Here is a 27164-nt window from a genome sequence, read left to right as displayed (position 1 = left end):
GGGTTTAATAACAAAAAAGGAAATGCACATAAACTGAATAGACTCACGAGAATGAAAAATTTTGAGATTTCTGTTTGCATTGATGGCTGCAAATGTATATTTTATTCTCCTTTAAAGTTATGAAGCCTTTACATGGATTGCATACCCATATTTGATGTTTATTAACTGCTGGTACAAAGTGCTGCGAAAAAGCAACTCCAAAGTCTGATCAAAACTCCTTGAATCTGCAATAAATGGTGCTGCTGAAGATGCCGAACCCTTCTCCCAACCCTAGTGAACTTTCAACTTTCTATTGAATTGTTGCAGCTCTTAAACCCCAAATTGAACCTCCTAGGAAATGGCGCCACTTACAGCAGGCTGGAGCTAATACATATGCTGACATACATGAACTCCTTGACTAGCAATGAATATTAATTCCCTGCTGATTTACTTCTTCACTAAACTGATTTGATCCTGATTGAAAATTATGAAAATATGGCCTTCAATATGCTCAATTGAAACCTCTAGATGAAGCTTCCCCTTTAGCCAAACTCACTGGGTATTCCATCAATTCATAAGGCTGTAACACTGAAGATTTGTTCGTTCTCCAATGCCCTAATAAGCTGAAAACTCAGAAACCCTCATCTCTGTGCTCTCCAAAATGAAATTCATCAAATTGAAATGTCAAGAATGAATCGATTTCCTTCATGAAGCCCTTTAAATACTTCTTCTCCAAGTTCAATTTTCTCAAAAGACATTTAATTGTCATTTTAATGATATAACTTTGAAATCATTAATATTTCGTCCAAACCTTGGCAGATGTGCTCATAAATTTAATTAAATATTTGACCCCTTCCTCATGATGGCTAGACCCTCAATTAAGTGCTTTAATAATGTAAGTTATTTATTACTTATAATGGACCATTTAATGAATTAATATTAATTTGGTCACAAAGATTAATATACACAACATTTTATCATACCGTCTGAAGTACGCATCTCTCCTCATAATTCCCCATGTGACTAAATACACTTTCTAAAAATAGAAAGGGTCCACCTCTATGAGCTTCTGACTTACTATAAATAGTAAGTATGGCAAATGGAGTCCAAATGAAGTCGAACGAAGGCCAAATCCACAATTCTCTGAGGACCGGAGAAGTCACAACCCTCAAAAGACCCCCTAACCATCATCATTAGTCTACGAGGGTCACATGATAGGCTAATCCTCTGCTACAACTGCTTGTCAAAGAGAAGGGGACATTACAAAAAATCGGATAGACTGTTGACAATTCATTGATCTTGTGGCTGCATTCGTCGAATACAATTACTTTTGAGGTATATTGCAAGCATATTGGCAAGTTGTTGTTGATTCCAGTGTCCAGATCTGTGGAGTTTGAGCTCATAATTGTAGCATTTGGGTCCATCTCTTCCATTTCTATGAACACATCTACAACTTCTGTGCAAAGATCTTTAACTTTATGTTTAGATCTGCTAGTTTGAGGCAAGATCTTTAACTTCTAGGCATAGATATACAAGTTTCAAGAAAACATTTGCAAATTGTTTTAGTATAACAAGAACAGCAGATCGTTGGATCAAGGAAAGAGGAAAGGGTGAACCTGACATTCTTCTGCCATTACAACCTAGATATGCATTCCATCCTCCATTTCCTTGCATCCAATCCATGCCTAGCTGTATAATTGTTTTCAACACAATTGTGATACTCTAGATATAAGCCAATGGCCTCCTCTTCTGGACTGCCGTTTGTAAATCTAAAGTACCTCTAAATTCTGATCAATGGTTCAACTCATAGTTGGAAAACTCGGACTCAACAATGACTCAGCAAGCCCAAAAAAATTTAAAAACTCGGGACTCGCCAAAGCCTGGGGAAAAACTCAGCAATACCTTGGCAACTTTATTGAACATTTGAAAATTCATTTTTTTAAAAATATTATTCAAAAACACACATTTACACTAAATTTGTAGAACATATACTGATTCCCATGATATATAAATCAAAGTTTGAGTTAAATACATAGCATAAACCAAAAAACAAGTACAACATGTGAATAAAATTGAGTTCAATACATATCAATGTATCATAGTGACATATATCATAGATCACAAAACAACTACAACCTTTGAAATTCTGAATACATATCAAGTTCAAGTTCTGGTATCAATGAAAATGAGAAATCATAAATTGCGTCTATGATTAAAGCTCAAAACAAATTGTTGCCGCTGGGTGGGTAGTGCTGACGTAGTGGCAACATCCTCAATAGGTGCCTCAACCATAGTGATAGGTGCCTCTGCTACATGATCAATCTCGTGTTCCTCCTCCTCACATGCTACCACTTCCACATCCCATTCCTCTACTGCCCTCTCCAACTCACTTAGCTCCTCATCAGTAAAGAATGGATCCAAATCATGATGAACATCATCAGGAGCAGCAACCCAATCTGCTGATTATGGATCAATGTCATCCAAGTCAAGTTCTTCATGTGAATCTTGCCCTCGCACCTTCTTCTCATGCAATCGAACATTGTACCACACATAGACAAGGTCATTCAAGCGTTGTTGAGTCAACCTATTGCGCTTTTTAGTGTGAATGGCCTCAAAAGCACTCTAGTTGCACTCACAACTAGAAGCACTACAAGGTTGCGGGTAATGTCCCCTACTAGGATTTGGTCTATTTTAACCATAATTAATCTATTTACAAAGTACTTACGACTGAAACTAACTTGATTAAGAGTCAAGTCTATGAATCAATCCTGCGATGTTCTATCTTTCTTTAGTCTATCAAGTTTTCTCTAACTTACCATACTAAATAATTAATCTTATTCTGATTCATTTATAAATCATTTACGTATTTATTAATTACGAGTTATATGAATAATTATGTATTACTACAGAGCAATTTCTAAAGGTATTATATTTATTATAATTATTATCAATATCTATATTTACACTCCTTATGTTATTCCTTATTCTTATTTGAGTATATATATTTACAAATAAATAAATGATTTAAATAATATTACCAAATATTTATGTGTTTGCTAATATCTTATTTTATAAATTACTAATACTACCTCTACTTAAAACATTACTAGTTATTAATATGTTTAGTGGCTGGTAATGGCAGACAGATCTGATGCATGTCAGATCTGGTCTGCCACTGTCATGATATTATGTATTACTTTAATATATATTTCAATCTATGCTATTATAATCATTAAAATTCTGCATAAAGACATTATCAGACTTCATAAATTAGGCATACGTATTAAGCATATCCCTGTGCATATTACCGAGAACAAGGATGCTACTGCCTGTAACTTAATAACAGTTCTGATCTGATCTGATTCGTACTGCCGATGATATATTTTCTCTTTTTTTTTCCCCACCCTGAACATATACTTATTAATCTTAGCTTAAGACTAAGATGGGGACATCATATATTTCTTATTTATCCTTCGAACTATTCAGCCTATTTGATGCTAAAGGCACATGCTCAATTCAAAAGATCCAAAATATGCATACGAATGGGTATTTGATCCTCCCTTAAATATCTCTAAAATTAATCGGTTGCATCCCTTCGAATTGGAGTAGTCATGCCTTTCCTTGACCATGTCTCCTCATAAATGATTGTTACGGGTTAATCGCACTCCTCCATGAAGATTAGATATGATATTCTTATCGCACCATTACATGATTATTTATAACTGATGTTGCTTGGTTGTATGATTATTAGTTAAATGACTAACCAATGGGATGGTTAGTTGCTGATCCCTCCCTTTAATCGATACTTGCTTAATTTTTTATCATTCCTTAAACACTGGTCATCAATTGTTGTCCATTAATCAATGGATAATATTACTCATTAATAAATATAATTAATATTAATTATTTAACAATAATTTCTTTTTTTTCTTTTTTTTTTAAACTATGCCTTTTAAACTTTTTAACGTGACTGGTGACGCTGGCACGACACGCCCTCCGGCTCCACGTGAACGCTTTTGACCCGGAGCTATGAACCGGTGAGGCCACAAATGGGGGACCTCATCCCCACACTTCACTTGTTCAAATCCATGAGCACAATGGCCCAACGAAGGCACAAGGCCTTGCGAGCACAATGGCCCAGCAAGGATTTGAACCTTAGTGGCCGCTTCACCAACGAAGTGTTTAAACCGCGACACTACATGTCCGAAGACAACAATAATATTTATTAATAAATATAAGTAATTGATAATAACACTTATTAATAAATATAATTAAATAATTAGTTTTTATTGTTAAATTTATTTCATTTTCAAATAATATAAGTTATTTTTTAATTAATAATCTAATAGCAATTTAACTGCTATACTTATATTATAGGACAACATGGTTCATTCATATCAATGAACTCATAATTAAATAATAAAAATGTAAATTATTATTTCACAATATGGGGGATATCACACTACTATAATATGCGGATGGCAAGCTTTTGAAGATTAGGCGTTGTGGCACCATAATCTTCCCACTACAAATCTGCAAGGATAAAAAATGTCATTTATAACCTGTAAAGATTTTAATAATCTTAAAGACAAAAATAAATGGTAAAATAAAAGTAAACATATGTTTTTTTTTACCTAGTTATAGGGTGTCTTTCCTACATTTGCAATCAGGTGAAGAAAACAATAGCCTTGTGGCTTTCTTTATAGCTCTGCAACTCATCAAGTATCAGGTCTTGAAGGTTCTCATCATCAACTAATCTCCGAATGTTGTGTCACCGTGTTCGCCGAATTTTTGTCTTTAGGTTCGAAATTCGGCAAACTCGTGAAACACGTATCAAATCTCGCAAAAATTCGTCTAAAATTCTCAAGATAACAAGAAGGGTTTTTTTCGTCACCGTCGGGAGCTATGAAGGTTGCGTAAGGGTTGCAGGTCAATGCCATGGAAGGGCCAGAAGTCAACATGATTTTGCAAAAGGGTGTGTAGACGCGATGTCAGGGGACGGGATACAACCTTAAAATTAAAAGGACTTTATAAAGTTGGTGATTTAAAAATAAAAGTTGCTGCCCCCGGATATCAATGTTAACTAACATTAAAAAATTAAAGAAAAACTTTTAATAGAGATCAACCTTTAATATATTAAAATTAACTATAAAAATTAAGGGATTTAATATTTAATATATTAAAAATTAAATATCTTAGAATATTTAATTTAAGTTTTGAATTATTTATATATAAAATTTGACAAATATAAATTAAAATATATAAATTAAATTAAACTTTAGATGTATTATTTGTATTTTCTAAAAATCAAATTATATAAAGCCAATTTAATGGCAATTTTTTTTTCGAATTTTTTCCTCTTGCCAAATTTCATTCGAATTTTATTAATGGCGAATTCGAACTCGAACTTGAATGCAATGAATTAGTCTGAATGTATTTGTTGAGGCCAACCTTAACCTCTGCATCTTCTCTGAAACTCAGGGAGTAGAAAAACTTGGGATTCAAGTAGTTGGTAGCAGCATGAATTTGTTGGTGGAGTTGATGGTTCCACCTCTGATCAATGATGCGCCATATGGGTTCATTTTTGGTCTTGTTTGACCTATACAAGTGTTGAATCGCCTCTTTGGCCTTATCCATGGCCTCATATAGATACCCCATGGGGTTATGATCCCCATCTACCATTCATACCACCCTCACCAATGGTTTCGACGCCTAGATATAAAAAATTTAACAAAATCACCAAATTGTAATATTTGAAAATTAAATAATAAATCATCAATTAAAGTTTCAAAACTTACATTGATGATCTCCTCCACCATCTTGGCAAAATTATAATAAAAAATGGCAATCACAACCTTCTTTGCTTCAAGGTTCATAGCATAAGGACTCCCTAGCCATCTTTCACTCACAAACATCCACTTCAAGTTGGGCAATTCGGCTAGTATGCTCTGCAAGGTGAGGATATTGGTAGAAAAGCATGTGACCCCCAATCGCACAAGATCCTTGCCATGAGTGTGCTCTCTCATAAGATTCAGGACCCATGTGTGATTGTAGATGTATTTGGTGATATTCCTTCCATCTTCAACCACTTTCTTCACCCATCTTAGTTTCCCTATGTCTTCAAGGAGCAAGTCAAGACAACGGGCAGCACAAGAGCTCCAAAATAATGTCAGATGCCTAGCCATTTGAAGCTTGTCGGTTGCCACATATGCAGTTGCATTATTAGTCACAACCTAGATGACATTCCGCACTCCCACTTCCATCACCACCTCATCCAACATATTGAACAAGATCTCTGCATTCTTCGCTTCATTGGAGGCATCAATTGATTTTAAAAATACTAATTGTCCTCCTGAAGAAGCTAGAAAATTGATGAGTGTCCTATTCGCAACATCCATCCACCCATCAGATGAATGGTGCAGCCATTCTTTTCCCAAATACTCCTTTTCTCTTCCACTAATTGGTGTGTTTTGGACCTCATCCTACAGTAACGACCCACTCATCTCATAACAACTTGGGAATGTGAACCCCTTACCTACCACAGTCAATGTGGTGACCAATTGGTTCCAATATGGACTAGAAACAACATTGAACGAAATATTGTTGTAGATCCAAAATCTAGCACACGCCACCTTTGCCTGTTGGTGCGCCTTTTTATTCCATGCAATGTCTTGCAATCAAAATTGTGCACCAAGTGTGTTACGTGGAACAAAGTAGTTTTCCATATGGCTGGCTACACTTCTCAATCCTCGTATCCGTGGCCCAAGGGAAGAACTAGATGCCCCCACATCTACATGTGACCCTATAGAACTCAAATCTGCCCTTAGGGCTGCCATTGCCTATGTTGTTCTCCTTTTTGTTCCTTTCATTTGATCATATGCTTCGAGCATTGCTATTGCATCCCTTGTAGCCTCTTCAGGATATAACTTACATTTTCTAGTATCTTGGCATTCAATCTATGCAAGGTGATATTTGAGCCTATTAATGTCACCTTTTATAAGCTTAGTGTAATGGTTACAAATGACATCTTGTTTTGGACCTTGTTGGTGTACGTTTTATCATATATCAAACATCAGAATAAAATGTCAAACCACACCCTATCCTCTCTTGAAAAACCACCACTTATGCTAAGATTGCTAGAAGATCATATGGCGATTCCAAAGTTTCTTTTGTCAGGTCTTGACGTGTGGATAAGCTCAATGGGCGTTGTGATATGCCAGTAATACACAAAGGGACTTACGCTTGGCTCATTCAATTCACAATGAAGCTCTATCGATTGGGATTTGGATCATGGAAAAACTGAAAAGGAGACAAGGGTTTAGAAATTTTAATCTATTCCTAGGAATTCAAGAGACGATATTGACTAGGTGAACTTAATAACCACACTTTGCTTCACCTCGCTTAGGACAACTACACAAAGCGGATGCAATCTTCAAGGGATGTGCTTATGATTGGAAGTTAAGCATACACAAAAGGGAAAGCTCAGACTACCTTTACAGAATGAACAAAAATCATCTGTTTATCAAAAAAATGAGCGGAGATACACGACAAATCAATACTTATCAAATCTCGCATTCAATATAACAACTTGAAGTAAATTCTAATCTATTGTGTTGAAGAAATTGAAAACCTCGCCAATAATTCAAATAATAGAGATTACAAAGCCTTAAGAGAAAGCATACAAGTAATATATTATCTAGAAATGACCTTCTAGATAAAGCAAGGCGGATTTTGTCAATCTTTTCCATAAAGCTGGCGGACTTTGTGAGAATCTTTCTCATCTTGCCTTGCATATTTCCTTCATGAGGGCGGACCTGATGAAAAGCTTTCCAAAGGTGGCGGACTTGGTAGTTTCCTTTCCTCATGCTAATCAAATTTTCCAAGGCAGGGCAGACTTCATCAAAGTTGTGCACTCCTTACTTACCATCTCCAACTTTTAGGAGGACTTCGTGGAATGTATTCCACTCAAGGGCGGACTTCATATGTTTCTTTCCCTCTCCACATTCCAAGAAGACTTCATATGAGTTGTTCACCTCCTCTAGGCGGACTTCATCAAAGTTGTGCACCATGTTCAATCTCCTTCAAGGTGGACTTAATCATGTCTTTTCCCTTACCACATGGCGGACTTCAAGAGACTTGTGCACCACATCCAATCAACGGCAGAGCTCATAGGACTTGTGCACCATAGCATGGGCGGACCTCTTTGCTTCCATGACCAAGCTAAGTCCCTTCCAAAGCCGACTTCATGACATTTATGCACCAAGTGTGAGCAGACTTGATCAATCTTATACTCCATGAGGGCGGACTTGAGGGGAGTTATGCACCTCTGTTGCTAGGCGGACTTGACTAGTCTTGTTCCCCTTCCAAGGCGGACTTCATTTGTTCTCTTTCTCGATCATGGGGTGGACTTTACTTGTTGTCTTCCCTATAGGAGGGCAGACTTCAACACGCTTATGCACCTCATACATGTTGGAGTTCATTAAAGTTGTGCACCATGGGTAGCTAGACTTGGAAGAAGGTATGCACCATTGAGGGCAGACTTCAAGAGACCCTTGACCATATGAACATCCTTGCAGGGCGGACTTGGAGAGAGTTGATCCCTATGATAACCATATTTGAAATCTCCACAACTTATGCATTTCAACTTGGATCTTTTTGAAATTTGAAATTCATACCCATTTATCCACTGAATTCCTATGGATCCCTAAAATCTAGGAACTTATCTTTTTTAGGACAAAACTTGAATTTTGAGTGGAATTCTTGATCATTTTCAATGTAACTCAGAGCCAATAGTGCAAACCCTAGATCCTTTTCCAAAAATAGAAAAAGAAAGCATCCCTAAAAAATAAGAAAAACTTTCTAAAAATAGCCATTTCGGGGATTGTGCTTTAAGTATCAAAAAAAAAACTTTCCAAAAATAGAAATTTGTCCAAATTCATTCAAATCAATTGCAATCTTTGTCCTTCAGACTTTCTAGACACATTGACGATGTCTAGACTCTATTTTGACCATGGTTAGCACAGACTGACTTATGACTTCCAAAGCTCAGACCTTTCAAAACTGACAAAATGGTGTCGAGAAGGTTGCGAGACTCTAACAAAACCCTATAAGAAAAAGCAAGGAGGGTCCCCATTTGCAACGAGGTGATGTGTGAAAAAGGTCACAACAGACCTGATGTCCCATGTTTTGAAAGATCCCTGATGGATCCCCTTGCTGATCTGCTGTAGTTTTTAAATTAATAAACTATATTTTCCTATGTTTCCTTTGATGGTTTTAGAGAATAGACAGAAGTTGCAGAAGGTTTGTTTATTTTTGTGTTTTTGATAGTTTTTCAACAAGTAATAACTGAAGAATGAGTACATGAAAAGAGTACTGGAAATAAATGTTCATACACAGCCAAATCAGAATCATACCAAGCAGATTTCTGATTATTTAAATCAAATAATTATCCAAATAGTGATTCCAAACAATTCCAAGAAGATTACATTAACAATGAGTCCAACCTGGATGAAGAGTGAATATTGTAATCAAGAAGGAGGCTGCGACAAACATCCAAAGCTCTTGCATAGCTTCACGTGGGAAGAGAAATGGCTGCAAAGTACAGCTGTACGGCTTTTAGGTGATGTCAAGTTGAAAACCCCAATCTCCACGCTGAACCCTAACTCTGTTCACTGAATCCTCCAGAAAAGATGTCGTACCAACTCTAAGGCACTGAAAACTGAATGCAAGAACCAAATAACCACTGTGCTGGGGGCTACGTCCCAGACAGGCAAGACCCTGGGGTTTCCGTCCCAGATGCCGAATCGCTCTCCAGACTAAATTCTCCAAATCAAAGATGAAATGTGTAAAAGATAGATGATAATTAGGTTACCATCTCCTTATAACTCCTCCCCTCTAGCTCGAACCCTAAAAGTGTATGAAAAGTGCGCTTAGGCTTATAGAGTCTTATTTCTCATTTTTAGTCGCCATGTATAGAGAAAACGCCACTTTTTTAATATAAAAGAATTTCTTTCATCAAAAGGGTCCCTGACAAATGGGAAACATTTAGAAAAGTTCAAGACCTTTCCAACGAGCTATAACAAATGGGCATATGCATCCAGATGAAGCCAAAAACCCCTTATTACTCCAAAATGGCTATAAACATAGCCTTATTTAATTAATTAAATGCTAACTTAGGAGATATTTAAATATATTAAAAATATAACCCAAATAGTTGTAGAAGGCTCAAATGACTCCAAAAGTCTGAAACGGAACCTGTCACCTGTCTGTGACCGATGTCGGAAATCATGGATCAACTGGCAGTCTCATCCCTAAAATCTAGGGATGCTCCTAGAAACTAGGAAACACACCCAAATCTCTTGAAACTGAAACCAAGGAATGGTCTCATGGAACCCCAACCCTGGACGCTGTCACAACCTCCTAAAAAGTAGGAACTGCCTCCTAAAATCAAGGAACTGCTGCAAAACTGGTCTACTACTGCCAGAATCACCAAATCCAAACACTGAATATCCTGACTAAGTCTCTATCCACCATTGCCAACCTACAAGACTCCATAATAGGCTAACTCACATGTCTCTGCTAGACAGAGCTAAAGAGGGGACATGACATGTTTCCAACAAGGGTCTCTCTTTTTGCCACCACCTCTACCTATATAACTAGAAGCCATTTTCTTTCAAAAACAAATAGGAAGAGAACCTAGCAAAAGAGAGAGACAACATAAAAAATTAGAGAACATAAAAAATAGTACAGGTATAACAGATTTGACATTGAAATGACTGAAAATTGTTTTCAGTTTTAGTCTTTTAGAAACACAAATTGAATTTGGCTCAAACACAATTACTATATCCTTAACGACAAACAGAAAAACTAAGTACAAAAAGTGAGTTTTCAGTTTTGCAGGGGTGCAAGTTGCAATATTATCTTGTCTATTCGAAAAATTCATACTTCACAATATCATGTAGGATTTGCATGTTGTCTAATTTGCTATCATTATGTATATAAGACAGTAGCTTTTTATGCCTTTGTTGAGGTTTGGGCATTCGTTTAGGTTGATGTTCTGCCTATTGAGATTTTGTCTAACAAATAAATTGTCACTTTTGACTTCGATCTGCATGGCCCAAAAGATTGAATGATCAATCAAAGACGAGAAAGCCAATGAGACAAGATTGGACTCTATTTTCTACACTTCGACCCCCATAGGACTCAATAGTGTAGTCCTTATGAGGGTCTTAAAGAATAATAAAGATATTTGACAGACCAAGCTACAAAAATAGGTCCAATTGACATAGTAGAGAAGCCCAATTTTTTGTCACTAACTTAGACTGTGTTGGTTTCATACAAGTTTGCAGCTACAGGCCCTTTACATGTGGATAATTGACACAATCACAGATTTATGAGCAAAGGGTTTCATTATTTAGCAAGTGTAACTTGTAGGTATGATCCTTTGTAATTTGTATCTTTGCCAGCATTGTAAACAAATAAATTACATATGTCATAAACTGTTCTATCTTCACACCAATCAGTTAAAGGGGTGATAAATAGAGTATGGCTTAGTCAGTCTCCTTGTTGATTTTCAAGCACAAATCTATTTGTTCAATGGCAATGATGAAATACTGAAATAAAGTCCACACTAAGAAATCTTACCAATTCAAAGCATAGACAAGTAAATCTTATTAGGAAGGGGTAAATGGAAACAAAATTTTAAATTTAAAATATCTTTTTTTTCTTATCATAATAAAATAGCAGATAATTGTTTTTACTTTATCGACATGTAGCTTTGCAATATGGAATTGGACTATAAAGTTTTTCACATAATGTTCCAACTTCCTAACCTTATCGAGCCCAAAAAACAAGACTGAACTGTGACTGTGTCGGAAGAATTCTTGCCCAAAATCGTGTGGCACTGGAAGACTGAGTAATCGCATCATGCACACACTATTTTTCTTTTTTTTTTGCGTCGTCGAAAAACATCTGAAACCTCCGTTGTGCAGGTGGTTATAATGTTTTAGGTTTTCATGTTTGTTAACTTTATTTCTTTTAAGTGTTTTAACTTTTTTTATTTTTTAATGCCGTGATTTTCCCCCAAAACACACGATTATCGGTGATTGTTTACTATTAAACTCGTGGCCAAAAATGATGCGCGCGTACTCACAAGTTTTTCATTAATGCACAAAGTTTTTCATCTTTGGTTCAACTCGCAACAATATATCTGAACTGAACTCTTTTCTGCAACAGCATGCTTTTGCACCCATATGAATTTTTTCATATTGAGTCACCTCTCAAGTCAAATCCTTGACATTCTTAGTTTTGTGAGCCACAATTGAATCCTTGTTTCCTATGGTCATGAACATTGTTTTTATTATTTCTTAGATGATGTCTTTGTAGGGCCAACAAGAAAATCTCTTCAATGTATTTGACAAGATGTCATCTGGAGCTCAGGGGAGGAAGGAAAGACAAAGTGTGTGAGCATTTGAAAAGGCCCAAAAAGGACCCAAAGAGTGCACCTCTCTATTGAATGTCCAACTAAAAGTGAATGTTTTGATTAAAAGTGCATGGTAGGTCAAAAAATGGACTTTCAAGTAAAAAAGAGCATAAGAAGTCAAAAAGAGTACTCTTGGTCAAAAAAGTGATAGAATTAAAAAAAAAATCTGCACTTTTGGTGCACGCTATGAGGGCTTTTAATGAAAAATAATAATTTAAGTGACAAAGGGGGTTAGTTTTTTGCAAAAAAGTGTTCATGAGAACCTAACAAGTGTGCTTTTCTAAAGAGAGTTCACTCACATGAAGATCATTGCATAAGCAAAAGTACATATGACCCAAAAGTGAGAAGCACACAGCAAATACTGAGAGGGGGGGGTGAATCAGCATTTGATCCTTTTAATAAAACAATTTTCAGAATTAAATTGAAACATAAGAGAAACAACCAGCAAACATGAACACAGAGATTTGTCATGGAAAACCCTTTCGTGTAACAAACCACGGCAACAAAGAATTCTATTCACTTCAAAATGATGGGATTACATAAGTGAGCTACAACTCATTGCAAGCATCCACTTTCCAAGAGCACCAACTCTTCACAGCAGAGGCACCAACCTCTGATAGGACAAACAAAAACTAAAGATTTGAACTCACTGCTTCTCTTCCCTTTTTCAGATTGTCTTCACACCACAATAAGTATAGAGATTGCATACCACTTATAAAAATTTCTTCTCTGTCTGAAACAAGCATGCTGAAAACACTACCTTTATTCGATTTCCTCCATATAATTGAAGACTGGTAATATCATTCCCAGCCACAACTCAGAAAAATCCCAAACAATCCATAACAATCAAAGTAAACTCCACATAAAAATGGTCTCTATGATCACTCATTTTAGAATTGCATCCCCATATTTTTTCACTTAACACAATAACTCCTAGCCTTTATTCAAAACGCCCAGCACACACACACCTTCACTCCCGTGCAACCAATCATCAACTCGATACTTAGCTACACGGCATCTTTTAATCCTCTATGACTGCCTGTCCACTTGACAAGAAAAATATTGCATCATGAAAATAACACAGAGACTCCAATGAAAAGAAATACGACCCAGAAAAGAAACAGTATATATCAATTAGGAGAATGCAGATATAAACGTAGTTACCAAACCATACCACAACAAGAATATATAATCGCAAAGTCATTCAGTCTCTATCCTTCAATGATATTTATATGATTGATTCAATGAATTCCTTTGATTGGATGATTTGAGTTATTGGTGAGTTGATGACTAAGTGATTGTTGATTAGATGATTGATGAGTGAGTGAGGGATCGTTGAATGCTTGGAATGATCTCTCCTTTATGCTTTATTGGGGGAAGAGTCACCACCTTTCATAGAAATTGAGGCACCACCTTTCATAACAATTGAGTCACCATTTTTCATTGCGGCCTTTGAGAATAATATATTATTCTCCAAATTGATCTCCCTTCCCTCTCTTCCTCAAATGAACCTTCTCCCCTTTATATCTTCTCTCTGCATCATGAAAATAACACAGAGACTCCAATGAAAAGAAATTCGACCCAGAAAAGAAAAAAAGATCCCACTCTTTGTATATCCTTTTTAATATCAGCAGCTTGTATTATTCTCCAAAAAAAAATTCATACAGGCTCGTTAGATTTTTGAGGAAAAAGAAAAAACGTTCCAATAAATTCCACGATAACTGCTTCCTTTTTACTAAACAAGGTCCACAAAAAAAGAAAAAATCTTCTACGCTTCACCTCCCAACTAAGAAAAAATGACCTCCATAAGAAAAATGAACCTACTGAAAAAAACTCTTTTCCCACTTAAATATTCATATGCTTTTAAAACTGTTTTTTATTTTTAAGAGAAAAATAACGTTTTTGTGCTGCATATCAAACATGTGTATCCCGTCCACCTAAGAGAAATATCTTTTTGGAACCACAAAAAAACAGCACTACTTCCTCTTTCATGCTCCACTGAAAACACAACTGCGACTTTTCTAAAAAACACCATGATGAAGATTCCACAATAGCAATAAAGTTGTCCACGAAGTCCATGATGAGGAAATGTGATTTCCAGAAAATTTCAAGAAGGAAACAGTTTTAACTTTTTACTGACAGCCAACCAGGCCACATTTCCAAATTATCACAAACCAACAACCACGTACTAAATCAAAATGATATGCTTTTCACCACAAAACCCAACGACAATGTATTAAGAAAGAAATTAATTCGATTCCAAACAAAAATTTCTTTTGACATTCAATGCTTGTGATATTCAACTAATGACATGGAATACATGACATGGCATAAGATATGACTGATTAGCTGACAAAAGGGACAAGCAAGCTCACACACTGCTGATGCGGACACACACCCTGCTCAAACAGACACCCAGGCAGCTCTAGCAAGCATACAACCAGCTCAAACACCCAAGTAGACAGCTCAACCAAGAAGGCAAGCAGGTCAATCAAACCTCAAAATAAACTTTGACATCAATGACAAAAATTCCAACAAAAAGTGTGTGCTCAAGGAGTGAAAGAAACTTAGAACATAAAAATATTTCTCAAGGAAGCTAAAAGCACACGCTTTGCCTAGGAGAGGCATGATTCAACTTAAAAACCCCAAGGAATGTCCATTTAGGTATATATATATGATTTCAATCAAAATAGTATTGAACTCTTTTTATTATGAATATAAGTTTTATAAAGCTAAGATTAGCTAGATCAATCTCTACAATTTCTCTAATAATCAAAGTTGATAACTTCATTTTGCTGGTGGATGTTCCCTTAGCTTTAAGTTGTTCTCACTTAAAAATAATGGCTAAATAACAATAAAAAGCTCTTTTAAATATCTAACTACATTAAATAGCAAAAGTTGGAGTAATGACATATTAATTCAAATTAATGTTGAAGGTGTTTATCAATATCCTTTAATATGTTTTATTTTAATATATTTGTTTAATAAATCATTAATACCTTTAAGGTTAATATTTTTTATTAATGTCTTTGTTTGCTAAATTATTAGTATCTTTGTTAAAGGTTATAATCCTAACTATTAATGTTATAAGATGACAGAATGGAAAAAAACTTGATCAGCAAGATTTGTCTTTCACTTTCTTTTTCCTTCAAACTGCATACCCATTATTCTTTATGGGTGTTATGTATATGATATTATAACATGTCTATACATATATATGCCATATTAATGGCATGTCATATAGATAATGTAAATCAGTGCCAAGCCAATTATGAGTAACTCATTTTAGTTAGTTACAACTCAAATTTCCAATTTCCTATGGCTCAATACCCCAAATCTTAATGACCTCTTCAAGGCTAATCAATTTGAAGCCCCATTTTGTTCATTCCAACTCTCGTATGCTTGGAGTGTGCATTTTGGCCTAGGCCCTACACTTCTCCCAAAAGGACAAAATTGCCTCAAAACATCAGCAAAGCCAGCAAAAAGGGAGGGGGTTCCTATTGAAGACGGGGTGTGTGTGTGTAACACAACAATTATCATGCCCCATTAATTGAGGACCACACTTTCAGCATGTTTCTGATGCAGGGGCATCAGGAGCCTCATAAGCATGCATTATGTCACTCTTTGGTTTTAGGTTGTTTGAATGTAATAAGGTCATTTAAGACCATTTTGGAAAGTTTTAAGTTCATTGATCAAAAACTGTAAAAGTTGCACAAAGTTGTCAAGTTGCTCAAAAAAATTGTCAAGCAACTTTCCAAAAGTTGTCAAAAAGTTATTTTTGTTAACAAATTGGTTGGTTGAATGGTTGGAGCAATTGTGGAAGGATGCAAAATTTATAAATATGTCCCCCAACTTAAATGCCAAGGTTGGAGAAGGATTGAATGGAAAAAGACTTCTTCTGCACAGTTTTTACATTGTATTTCTATGTGTAAAAGTCTGATTTTTTAATTGTTACGGCCTTGTACGGACTGGTATGAGTCTGAAACTTATATGGATAGAAAGATAATTTTATTTCAGATGTTTTTTAATTGTTACCAGTTCTAAAGATAAGGTCGTTTGATTGTTGTAATAAGCCAATCTTCTTAGGAGCCCTGTTCAGAAACTAGGGTTTCCAGTTTTTGGAAAAACTCCATAACTTTTGTTTCCACCGTTGGATCTTGATGAGAAATTGAGGAAAAGTCTATATCTAATTTATCTTAAATTTCACTAAAGCAATTGGCTTAGTTATTTGTTTTGTTAAAGTTATTAATGACTGTTCTTTGCATTTCAAAGTGGGACAGTCTTAAAAACGTAGTATCATGAGGGTTTGTTGAATCAATCTTTTATTTTGGATGTTCTCAAGTTAAAACTTGTTTGAATATACTCCTAAGGTGTTGTAGAAGACATGTGATGCCTGCCCTTGGATGGGTTGAAACAAGATCAATCAAAAATGCTCTTCATGGGTCTAAAGAGAAGTTTGTCATTTGAGCAATTTGAAGGTCTTACAAGAATGTATTGTATTGCTATGATTTGAAGGTAGTTGTTGTCATTTCATCAAAATGCATTGTAAAAGGATTGAAAAGTCCAAGACCTCATGCTTTTGTTTGGTGAATGCTCATCAAGTTCCTTAAGCAAGTTCATTAAGAAAAACTAATCATGGTCCTAGATTGAAGCTATGCTTGTAATGAGTCAAGGTTGGTTGTGTGTGATGTCCCCTTCTTGTTGACATCAGATATTCAGTGAGAATTAGCCTATCATGCTGACCCTCGTAGGCTAATGAGGTTGGATAAAGGGTCTTTTGAGGGATGCTTCATCTTCAGTGTTCGGAGTGCTCTAGTTTGATCTTTGTTTGGCATCATTTGGACATCATTTTCTCTACTTACTATTTATAGTAAGTTTTGGGGTGTTTGAGAGGGATCCTTTCTATTTTTAGTAGGGGTGTATGGTCACATGGGGAAAAGTAGGGTGGACTCCCATTTCAGACGGCACTATGGAATGTTAAGTATTTTGGGAGATATTAATGTTTATGTGGCCAAATTAATAATAAATTATTTAATAAGGTGATTATAAAGTTATAACTTAACTTTATAACGTGAGGGTCTAGGCATCATGAGAGGGCGACCAAATTATTAATTAATTATGTGCACACAACCCAAGGTCAATATTTCATTTAATGATGCCAACTTAATGTTATAACATTTAATGTCATTAAAATGCTTTTTGGGAGAAATTCGAACTTCTTGAGGGAATATAAGTATGTGCAAAAGAAATCGAACATTATTATGATTGATGTTTTTACTTGTCATTTCTCTAGAGCATTGGAGTTCGTGCAAAACCAAGGGTTTCTGGAGTCTTTTGAGCTTATCAGCATTGGAGAGCGTTGCTTCTTCTCTGTAGCAGCGGTCAGAGGGTGTGAAATATTCACCTGATATTGCTTGATAGATTGGCTTCACACAGAGGTCAACATTGAGCTCATTTGCGTATAATATTACAGTATTTTTATCAGATTTGTGGGCAGATTGTTGGAGGGTTTATGAGCATTGATTGGGGTGTAAAATTCCCTAGCTAGGATTTGATTGCAGTTAGTTGTATAACCAGTATTAAACAGGAACTTGTTTATACAGCACGGTCAATGATGGGAATGAACATCTTTATACGATTTTAATTTGGAATCTTCCTTGTTTGTTCACGGCGTAGTGTTTTAAATTCCATTTTTTTGTAAGCACTGATAAACATAGCAAACTTGAACATTCATTATTCATAAACATTGATACCAGTTTATTAAATATTCCATCAAGGAGCAGGAAGGGAATATCTTTTTAAGATGCACCTGATAGTCGAACGGTGACTGCTGATGGTAGACTTCACTTAATGCTAAACTTGTAGTAGAATGCTATCCAAGGACCTCAAACACTTCCCATGCATAAGCCAAAATTTGATACTGCCGGATGCAAACGATTCACTAGAGCTTGTACTATCGGGACACCATATATGTCAATACTGATATACTGAGTTTCCCACGGTGTACGGGATGCTATCAAATACTTCTCTATTCCCCACGCGTTGTAGACAACCTCTACTCTGCGGTTCAACCTAACCAATTCCTTCGTGCACCGTCGGCTCTACACCACACTGCGGACATCACAGTTTTCATGTTACAACCCGATATCAGGTTACAGGGCACGGTTGGTGGTGCTCGTTGACGCCGTGTCTCGGAATTCAGGAGCACGGAATGTATGTTGACACCGAAAATATTCCTTCATACCTTTGTAGACTTGCGCGTAGGAACATGCTTCCCACAACTCACACCCAGGGATTTGCCGACGGAACTACACTTTGCTTTATTCGATAATGATTCTTCTTCAGAATCAAACAACTAGTAGGCCAGTTCAGTAACTGACGAAAGGCTAGTTAACTTCATGATGTGAATTAACACACACACACAGGAATCCCATCTTCTCTTCCAGGCATACTCGTTCAATCTCACGCCATGCTTTTATTCACCAAATAAGTTGGTTGTATTTCCCGTAGGAAACTAAATAATAGTTAAGAACTATTAAATAAATAATTACAGTGTTTATTATAGTGCTTTAATAATATTAATTATTTATATTAATGAATGGAATATTATATTAATATAAAATAATTAATATTGTTTCAAATATACTTTTGGCAACTTATTTATTAGGGGACATTACATGGGGAGTGGTTAGCATTGTTTCCAAGGCTGGACGGCCTGTGCTTTGTGACCCCAGCAGCAGCCGTACCTCATCTTCTAGGAAAGGTACGATTTTGGTGAAGGAGCCCACAATAAATTCCATGAAAATCACAAAAGGGGTGCAGGGTATAGGAGAAGGCTTGGCATCTTCAGAGGGAGTCATAGCAGCTGTTTGAAGAAGATTCCTACAGTCTTTTGCCCTTGCTTTTTCGACCAGCACTTATAAATAAGTATTTCTTCAATAAATGGTATGCCTTTCAATGTAAAGAATTCCTATGATGAACAAATTAAAGAGAATGAATGATATCAGCTATTTTTCCATAGAATTAATTAGTTTCCAGTTTCAGAAGTTTATGTAATTCAAATGCATTTGCTTTTTATGTATAATCCTCTCAAAACACAAAAAAAATTACAAAACAACAAAACCAAAAAAAACAGCATTGACAGTTCTAGCAGTTAGAGCCTGTTGGGTTCTTACATTGTGAATGTTTTTTTTGTTCTCTGCATCAGTTTCCAAGCCAAACTTTAACAGAATGGCCTTAAAAAGTTTCGGTCATAATAAACCACAGTGATCTATAAAGGTTTTCCTGGAAGAAGACTCTTGGTTGTCTTCCACTGGCAATTGATTTCAGCATTTTCAGTTTGAAAGACTCCATAGGGGAGGGTCTTTCCATCAGTTTGTAGCAGGTTCAGTATCAACACATTCAACTCAAATTGCTATTCAAGCTGATTTGTGACATATTGTGGTTGTATTTTCTTGTGAGTTGAATATAGTTTAACAATTATTATAGGCTTTTAATTGCAATCTTTGTTGATTGGATTGTTTATGGCTTTCTATGCAAATCTCCAATATTTTTTTGATTGGATCATGTGTTTGTTTTTAATTTAGTTGCAAGTCTTGCCTCATTCACAGGTTCCCAGTTTTCATGTTTAACTAAAACGCGTTGAGTGTTGATAAGCTGTTGCAGGTGTTTGATTTCAAGAGAGATTTCTCATATTGCATAGAACTGCTGATTAGCCTTGTGCTGATACCCAACGATACCCAAGGAGACAAAGACAGGTGTTAGCTTAAAGTCAGTATGTGTTGCATGTTGAAACTCAAAGATTTTTTAAAATTCTAGTGTTTCATTTTTTTTTAAAAGGGAGCTTCCCCTTGAATTTGTAGAAAGCTATGTCCATACACCTTGCATCATTTTGTGTTGTCACAAAAGGGACAAATTAAAATGGTAACATGTATGTACATTACTAGACTCCTCAAGGCAAGATGAAGTTGCAAGATGGAAAGGTGGTGTAGGCAACACTAGGTTGGATGTTTAGTCCTAAATGTATAGTTGGTGAATAATCAGATAACACAGTATTTCCTGCACGTACCAAGTGTTCATGGAACAGAACAATTTTACATCATAACATAAATGACAAATGATAATAATTAGACCAGAAAGTTATATCTTTATTCCAATGTCCAGAATTGTCCATACATAATCATCTCCCTGCCGAGGTTCCCACCAAACAATATAAAGACCCGACGGATGGTCAAGTTGCCAACCGTCACCAACTCCCAACTACCCGACGGGAACCTCTCGGCAACAACATAAACACACATAACATACTTATAACTATTATTCTTACTAACATACGTTTTTGCCCCTAACATTAGCCCCCCCAAAAATGTAGTCGTCTTCCAGACGACTCAAACAAGAGAAACTGAAAGGAAAAACATAGCTAAGATCGAGAAGAGGGAGGAGGCGTCCCTGTAGTGGTCGCGGTAGGAGGTTGCTGTCCGGCCTGGAGTTTCAGGTTCATTTTTGCCATTAACTGTCGTTCCCCGAGCTTTCTTTACCATGTGAGCAGCTTCCAGTAGCTTTTTATCTTTTTGTTCCAGCTGTGAAGTGAGCACCGCCACCTGGGTTGCTAATGCCTGTGCCTCCTTTTCCTGTATGTTGCAGCGGGCCTCACAGGTAGTCATCTTCATTTCCATCTCCTTCCTCAAGCTCCTCTCTACTGTGGCCAACTCTGCCTGCTTCTCACCCTCCTTTTCCAGGGTTGTTATGTACATCTGCTGAGCTTCTTTTTCCACCTGATGCTGCCGCAACTGTAAGTACACCTCTCGGAAGGCCCTCTCCATGCTGCGGAAGGTGGTGCCCAATGTGCCTGTACCTCCTATCAGGTGCCTATGGGTCCAATTCTGAATCATCTCGGGTGTACTATGGCTTGGACACCCCTGCTGCTCAAAGTGTTGTGTGAACTCATCCTTGCACCCCTCGGTCATGAAGTGACACAGCTGTGTAGCGTCGGCTGAATTGTCGGCCTCCATCTATCCAGTAAGCTGAGCCATGCTGCGTGCAACATCAGAGAGCCCCTGTAGCTCCTCTAGGAATCGTCCGAATGAGCCTGTTGCGTCATCCGGGTTAGGTGGTGTGATATGGAGTCCTGTGAGAGCTCCAGTCGGTCCACTGCTCTGCTTGTCCCTTCCTTGTCGTTCCTGATCAATGTATTTCTCTCCTGCCAGGTCTGGGACAGAGGTCTCTCTATCTATGGTCATGCTTGGCCCAATGGCCATGTTATGTGGTGCAGGGGAAGGGGGAAGGTGTAGGGTGAGTGCGAACTACCCTAGCCATCCATCCAGCGAGGCATCTATATCTTTATCTGTCAGAGTGTCCAAGGCTGCCTCTAAGTTAGCTAACACCGTACCGGTTCCTGCTGACACCGTACCGGTTCCTGCTGCCACCGTACCGGTTTCTGTTTCTGTTTCTGCTGCAAGTACGGCCAAGCTAATCTGTGGCAACGATACCCGTCGCTGTGCTGGCGGTTCCCCCTCTCCAATCTTCTGGAACAGTACCCCCACTGGTCGTACATCTCCCACTGGGCTAGCTACTGCAAGCGCCTCCTGAGGTACCAGGTGTGTCGAGGATAGTTTCGAGGGTGTAAATTTTACCCTTGTACTTTTCCATTGCGCCCGCAATCCTCCCTGTTGCTCCTCCCCTTCCTCTTCCTGCTACTGCCATGACTCTGTTTCCTCTTCCTCTTCTACAGCTGTGTGACCTGCCAGATGGAATCCCTCATCGCTGCTTTCCGTTTCTTCCACCTCCACCGAGTCCTCTGCGTTGCTAACCTCTTCAATCTCTACGGAAGTGTTCAGTTTCCTCCTCTTTCTTGTAGGGTGCGCTGTGTCGCCAAGGATGTCCAGGTGGATATAGTACTACATGGTGGGTTTACTTGGTTCTACCCTTCCTCTTGGTTCAAATGTCCCCCATTCCTCTGGTGGCACCTTTAGGCGTACGACGTCTAGGAACAAGCTAATAGCATGATGACACATTTAGAACATTTTGTGTTCTAGTCTCAGGAAGTCGTGGATGCGTTCTGCCAAGAGTTGCCCCCAATTGTACACCTTCCCGCATCTGATCCCGTCCATTAATCCTATCATCCATATAGCTATGTCAGAGGTGCGGCTGGCCCCTGTCAGGCGGCTTTTGACTAGGTCTATTAACATCCTCCATTCCCCAGGTGCGATAAAGGTACGCTTCATTCCTCTGCTGTCGGCCCAGGCGCTCTTCCACTACTCCTCTATGAGGTCGTCTCTGCACACCAAATCCATCAACCATTTCTTCTTTTCTCTGGTGAGTTTTTTGGTTGGCTTGGTAGCAGATGCTTCTTTCTCCGGTATGACAAATACTCGCCTGAAATCCTCAGGTTTGAATGAAACCCGTACTGTGTGCCCTTGGAACTGGATGACTGAGGCTCGTTTGTGCGGATTATAGCCCGATACCATGGTTCGCAGGACTGGCTCGAACTCTTTAATGTTGAATGTGGGCATCTGCACAGCGTGGTCGACCTGTGCCCTCTTGAGAGATACCTTCGTCACATGGTCTAGAGGGTTTTCCTCCCACCAGGTACGGCATTCACTACCAGTCACACTCTCGAATGCTACATTTGCTGCTGTGAGTCCCTCCGAATCCTTTGTTGCCTTCGGTTTGCTCTTGGTTTTCTTGCGACTAGCGGGCTCCGTGGCAGTCATGGCTGCACTGCAACTACCTTTTTCTATTCTGCTTCCCATACCCCTTCCTGGGTCGTTATTATAACTGTCTGACAGATTGTCTCGCCAGTTTGTACGGCCCATTGTATCACTCTCAGTTTCCCTACCGTGCGGCTTCTTCCTCGTGTTCTGCTAGACAGGCCCTTTGCCTTTTATACCTGCGTGCTGCTTGTTCCTGCCATACGGATATCTCTGTCTGCTTGGTTGGTGTCGTACGCCGTACGGAATTTGCCTTGTGGGAATTCTTCTGCGCGTGCTGGCGGGCCGTACACTGTACGGCAAAGGAATGTCGCTTCTTCGGGTTATGTCCGTACGGTAACGTCGTACGCCATACGGCACCTCAAGTTGGCACTTCCCTGGTTTTCTTAGGCCGTACTCGTACGGCAAACAATAAGCTCCACCTCGTGCTCCGTACTCCACAATCTCAGATGTCGTATACCGTACGCGTACGGTGTGTGTGTGTCGTACATCGTATGATGGTCTTTGCTCACACTCGTACGAACTTTAGACTTCGTACATGTACGGCAAATCTGCACTTTTCCTCCCCGCGTTTTGTACGTCGTTCAGTGACTCCAGTTCTCTGACTTGCTTGTACCCTGAATCCGTACGTCGTACAGTATGACATGTTGGCAACTCTCTGCAATCCGTACGCCGTACGGTGCAACCCCCTAGCGCTCGTGCCTTCTCGACTATGCAATCCGTACGTCATACGGAATTATCCACTCTTGTGCGTCTGTACACTTGTTATGTTATGTATATCCCGTCAGTACAGTATGCAATTGGTCTGTACGGTATACTACTTCCTTCCCTTCGCTCAGTCCTGTCTGGCTGCCAGGTTCATCTTCCTATGTTGTGTCTAATGAAGTCTCGTGGGGTTTTTTATAAGCCTTTTCTCTTTCCAGGGTTAGGGTTAGGTAAAAATGCCTTATTAACTTAACATAAAATAATTGTTTCCTCGGCAGTCTTACTTTTTCTCTATTGTTTTTACTTGTACTTGCCTGATATTTTAATTTTTTAATGCCTGCCGATTTGGACTTGCTTTTTTCCAGTACTTCTCCTCCTCGCCCTTCAAGACCCCTTGTTTTTTCAGTCATCTTACTTCTTTTATTTGGCACGGCTTTTTCAATATTAGCTTCCTTGCCGTTAATTTGCCCAGGTACCTTTTGGCCTGATTGTGCCCTCTAGTTGGCCTTCTGTGAGTCACTGGCCAGTTTATTGTGTTTGTTTTTTCTGTCAAAGAGCTTCCCTGTCTCCTTTGTTTCCTTCTTACTAGCCCTTTACTTTGCTTTTTCCTCCATTTCTTCCCTGGTTCATCGTTCCTCGCCTTGTCCTCCCATTTCTTGTTTGGTTCTTGTTCAGAGTCTCTATCCCCATTGTTCCTCCTTTTTACTCATGAGGCAGTGTTGGGCGTCCTCATTCTTATTTCTAAGTCGTGCAACCACGTACACACATGTGGTAGTCTTTTGTAGCATTCTTGTGCACAGCACGTCCCCACGTATTCCAGGTCCCATATCTTGTCCACCAGTGGGGCGGGTCCCACACCCTTGTGGCGGCCGTCAATGTACTGGTCCCTATATTGGTGGTACCATTTTACTCTTTCTCCGTCGATCTTCGGTGGTCCAGCCGGGTTGGGGATCACCCGATACAATGAGTTAGGTTCGGCCTCTACCTCGCCTGCTTCAGAAGCGATGACGAATAGGTCCTTTGTCTTCAGTACCATTTTTAAACATGGGCCTAGGGTTGCCCCATATTCTTCCAGGTTGAGCTCTTCCTCTAGGTTCACCGGCTCCACCCCTTTAAGTATGTTCTCAGCTTTCCTCCGGGCTTCTCCTTCTTTGTCAATGTCATATGCAACGTATCCCTCTCGAGCTCCTTCGTATGGGGCCCGTTTTTTCCAATATCCTGAGACTCGTACCCACACAGCTGGGTCTCTGAAATACGCATTCGTGAGATGTTTGTGAATCCTGGGAACCGCCACACCGTCCACCCTTTTTGGCACAAGTCGTTCTTCCATGGCCGACAAGGGCTTCGCCCAATCGTCATCCCTCCGATAAGGTTCTCCTTTTACCACCGGGTCTTCTTCAACCTCCTTGCTTTGGCCAATGGTCCAATGCCCTTTCGTGGCGTATCCTAACATGTTGATCCCAATCATAGGTTTATTTCTTTCCCTGTAGATTTTTAGCTTGGAACTGTTCACCGAGTCCCTGATCGGATTATTATCCAAAGTCGCGAGTTTTACTGCTCCGTTCCTACTAACCTCTTTGATTTTATAGGGTCCAAGCCAACGGACCTTGAACTTCCCCGATTGAAGTTCATTTCGACCGTTGTACTTTAAAACTAACTGTCCCGACCGGAAGTTGGGCTTCTACAAATGTTGGTCGTGCCAATGCTTCTACCGGCATTGTGCCACCTCAGTTGCCCATTGTGCCATCAGCCTTCGTTCATCCAGCTTTATCAAACCATCAAGCCTTGCTTTCATGCTTTCTGTGTTCCCTAGTCGATTTTCCACCGCCATGCAAAGGCTCGGCACGGTGTACTCCGCTGGTACCACTGCCTCCTGTCCGTACATGAGCTGAAACGGTTTATGCCCGGTAGTGACTTTGTATGTTGTACGGTAGGCCCATAGCACAGCTGGTAGTCTTTCCTCCCAATCTTCGTGTTCCACCCCACACGATTTGTAGATTATTGATACCAACACCTTGTTGGTTGCTTCTGCCTGACCATTAGCGCGGGGATAGTACAGACTGGATAGGTTATGGAATATTTTAAATTCCATGATCATGGTCTGGATTACTTGATTGACAAAGTGCACTCCTCTGTCACTGGTTATTTGGAGTGGTATCCCATACCTGGTGACAATCTGTTCGTACAGGAACCGTGTCGTACTCAGAGTCGTGTTACCCGGCAAGGCCCTAGCTTCTCCCCACTTGGTGAGATATTCTGTGGCAACTACAATATATTTGCACCGGTGTAGGTTACTTGGCTTGAGAGGTCCCACAAAGTCCAAACCCCATCGTTCGAATAGTTCCTGTGGCTGCGAAGGGAAGAGAGGCATGAAGTCCCTTTTGAGAGGTTTTCCTGCTCGTTGGCAAGTGTCGCATCCGATCACCCATTCTCGGGCGTCGGTGTGTAGGGTTGGCCACCATAGACCTGCCAGAAGCACTTTCCTGGCAGTTGCATCTGGTCCCATATGTCCGCCTACAAATCCGTCGTGTGCCTCCTTTAGTACACCGCAAATTTCCTCCTCCATGACACACCTCCTCAAGATTTGGTCAGGACCCATCTTATATAAAAGCCCATTGATTAGTTGGAAGGTTTTGCTCTTTAGTGCTAACTTTCTCCATTCCCCTGAAGGCATCTCGCTTGGGAATGTGGAGGTAGATAGGTACTGGCCTATCTTTTCATACCAAGTTGGTAGTATTGCAATTTGAAACAAGTGTGTGTCTGGAAAGTCTTCGTTTACTCCCTCGGTCGGTTCCCCTGATCTGATCCTTGATAGTTGGTCGGCTATTACATGGGACTTTCCTGGCCGTACGACAATGGTGAAGGTGATTTCCTGTAAGAACAGTAGCCATCGGCTTACCCTCCCTTGAATGATTGGTTTATTCACTAGGTACATTAGTGCCTGATGGTCCACATAAAATGTGAACGGCGTAGCCAACAAGTAGTGTCGGAACTTCTGTACTGCGTACACCATCCCCAGTGCCTCTCGCTCCGTTGTGCTATAGTTCCGTTCGGCCTTTGACAGAAGTCAGCTTGCAAAGACGACTAAGTGGTCTAGTCCTTGTGCCCCTACCTAGGCGAGGGTAGCGCCAATTGCAAAGTTGGAGGCGTCGACGTGTACGTGAAATTCCTTGTTCCAGTCTGGGTACACCAATATCAGTGCACTCACCAGCCGGTCCTTCAACTCTTTGAAGGCTTCTTCTTGCTCTGTGCCCCAGACAAACGGTTCTCCCTTCCTTGTCAACTTATCC

At 39.1% G+C, this 27164-nt stretch overlaps 1 protein-coding gene across 6 annotated transcripts in view; it reads left to right on the top strand.

Moving 5' to 3' along the window:
• The window catches only part of LOC131070237 (DExH-box ATP-dependent RNA helicase DExH7, chloroplastic), a 408882-nt gene that overhangs the window by 277240 nt on the left and 104478 nt on the right, over positions 1-27164 (top strand). The window contains exon 29 of one of the 6 annotated variants that reach the window (XR_009371539.1): positions 20126-20217. The exons of the other annotated variants lie outside the window; for them this stretch is intronic. The gene's annotated coding sequence lies outside the window, so the exon portion shown is untranslated. The remainder of the gene's footprint in view (positions 1-20125; positions 20218-27164) is intronic. 6 annotated transcript variants of the gene reach the window in all.

This window comes from Cryptomeria japonica, chromosome 2, assembly GCF_030272615.1.
Source record: "Cryptomeria japonica chromosome 2, Sugi_1.0, whole genome shotgun sequence".
Classification (NCBI taxonomy): domain Eukaryota; kingdom Viridiplantae; phylum Streptophyta; class Pinopsida; order Cupressales; family Cupressaceae; genus Cryptomeria; species Cryptomeria japonica.
The sequence above is the reverse complement of the archived record's forward strand: the minus strand, read 5'-3'. Positions and strand labels throughout refer to the sequence as shown.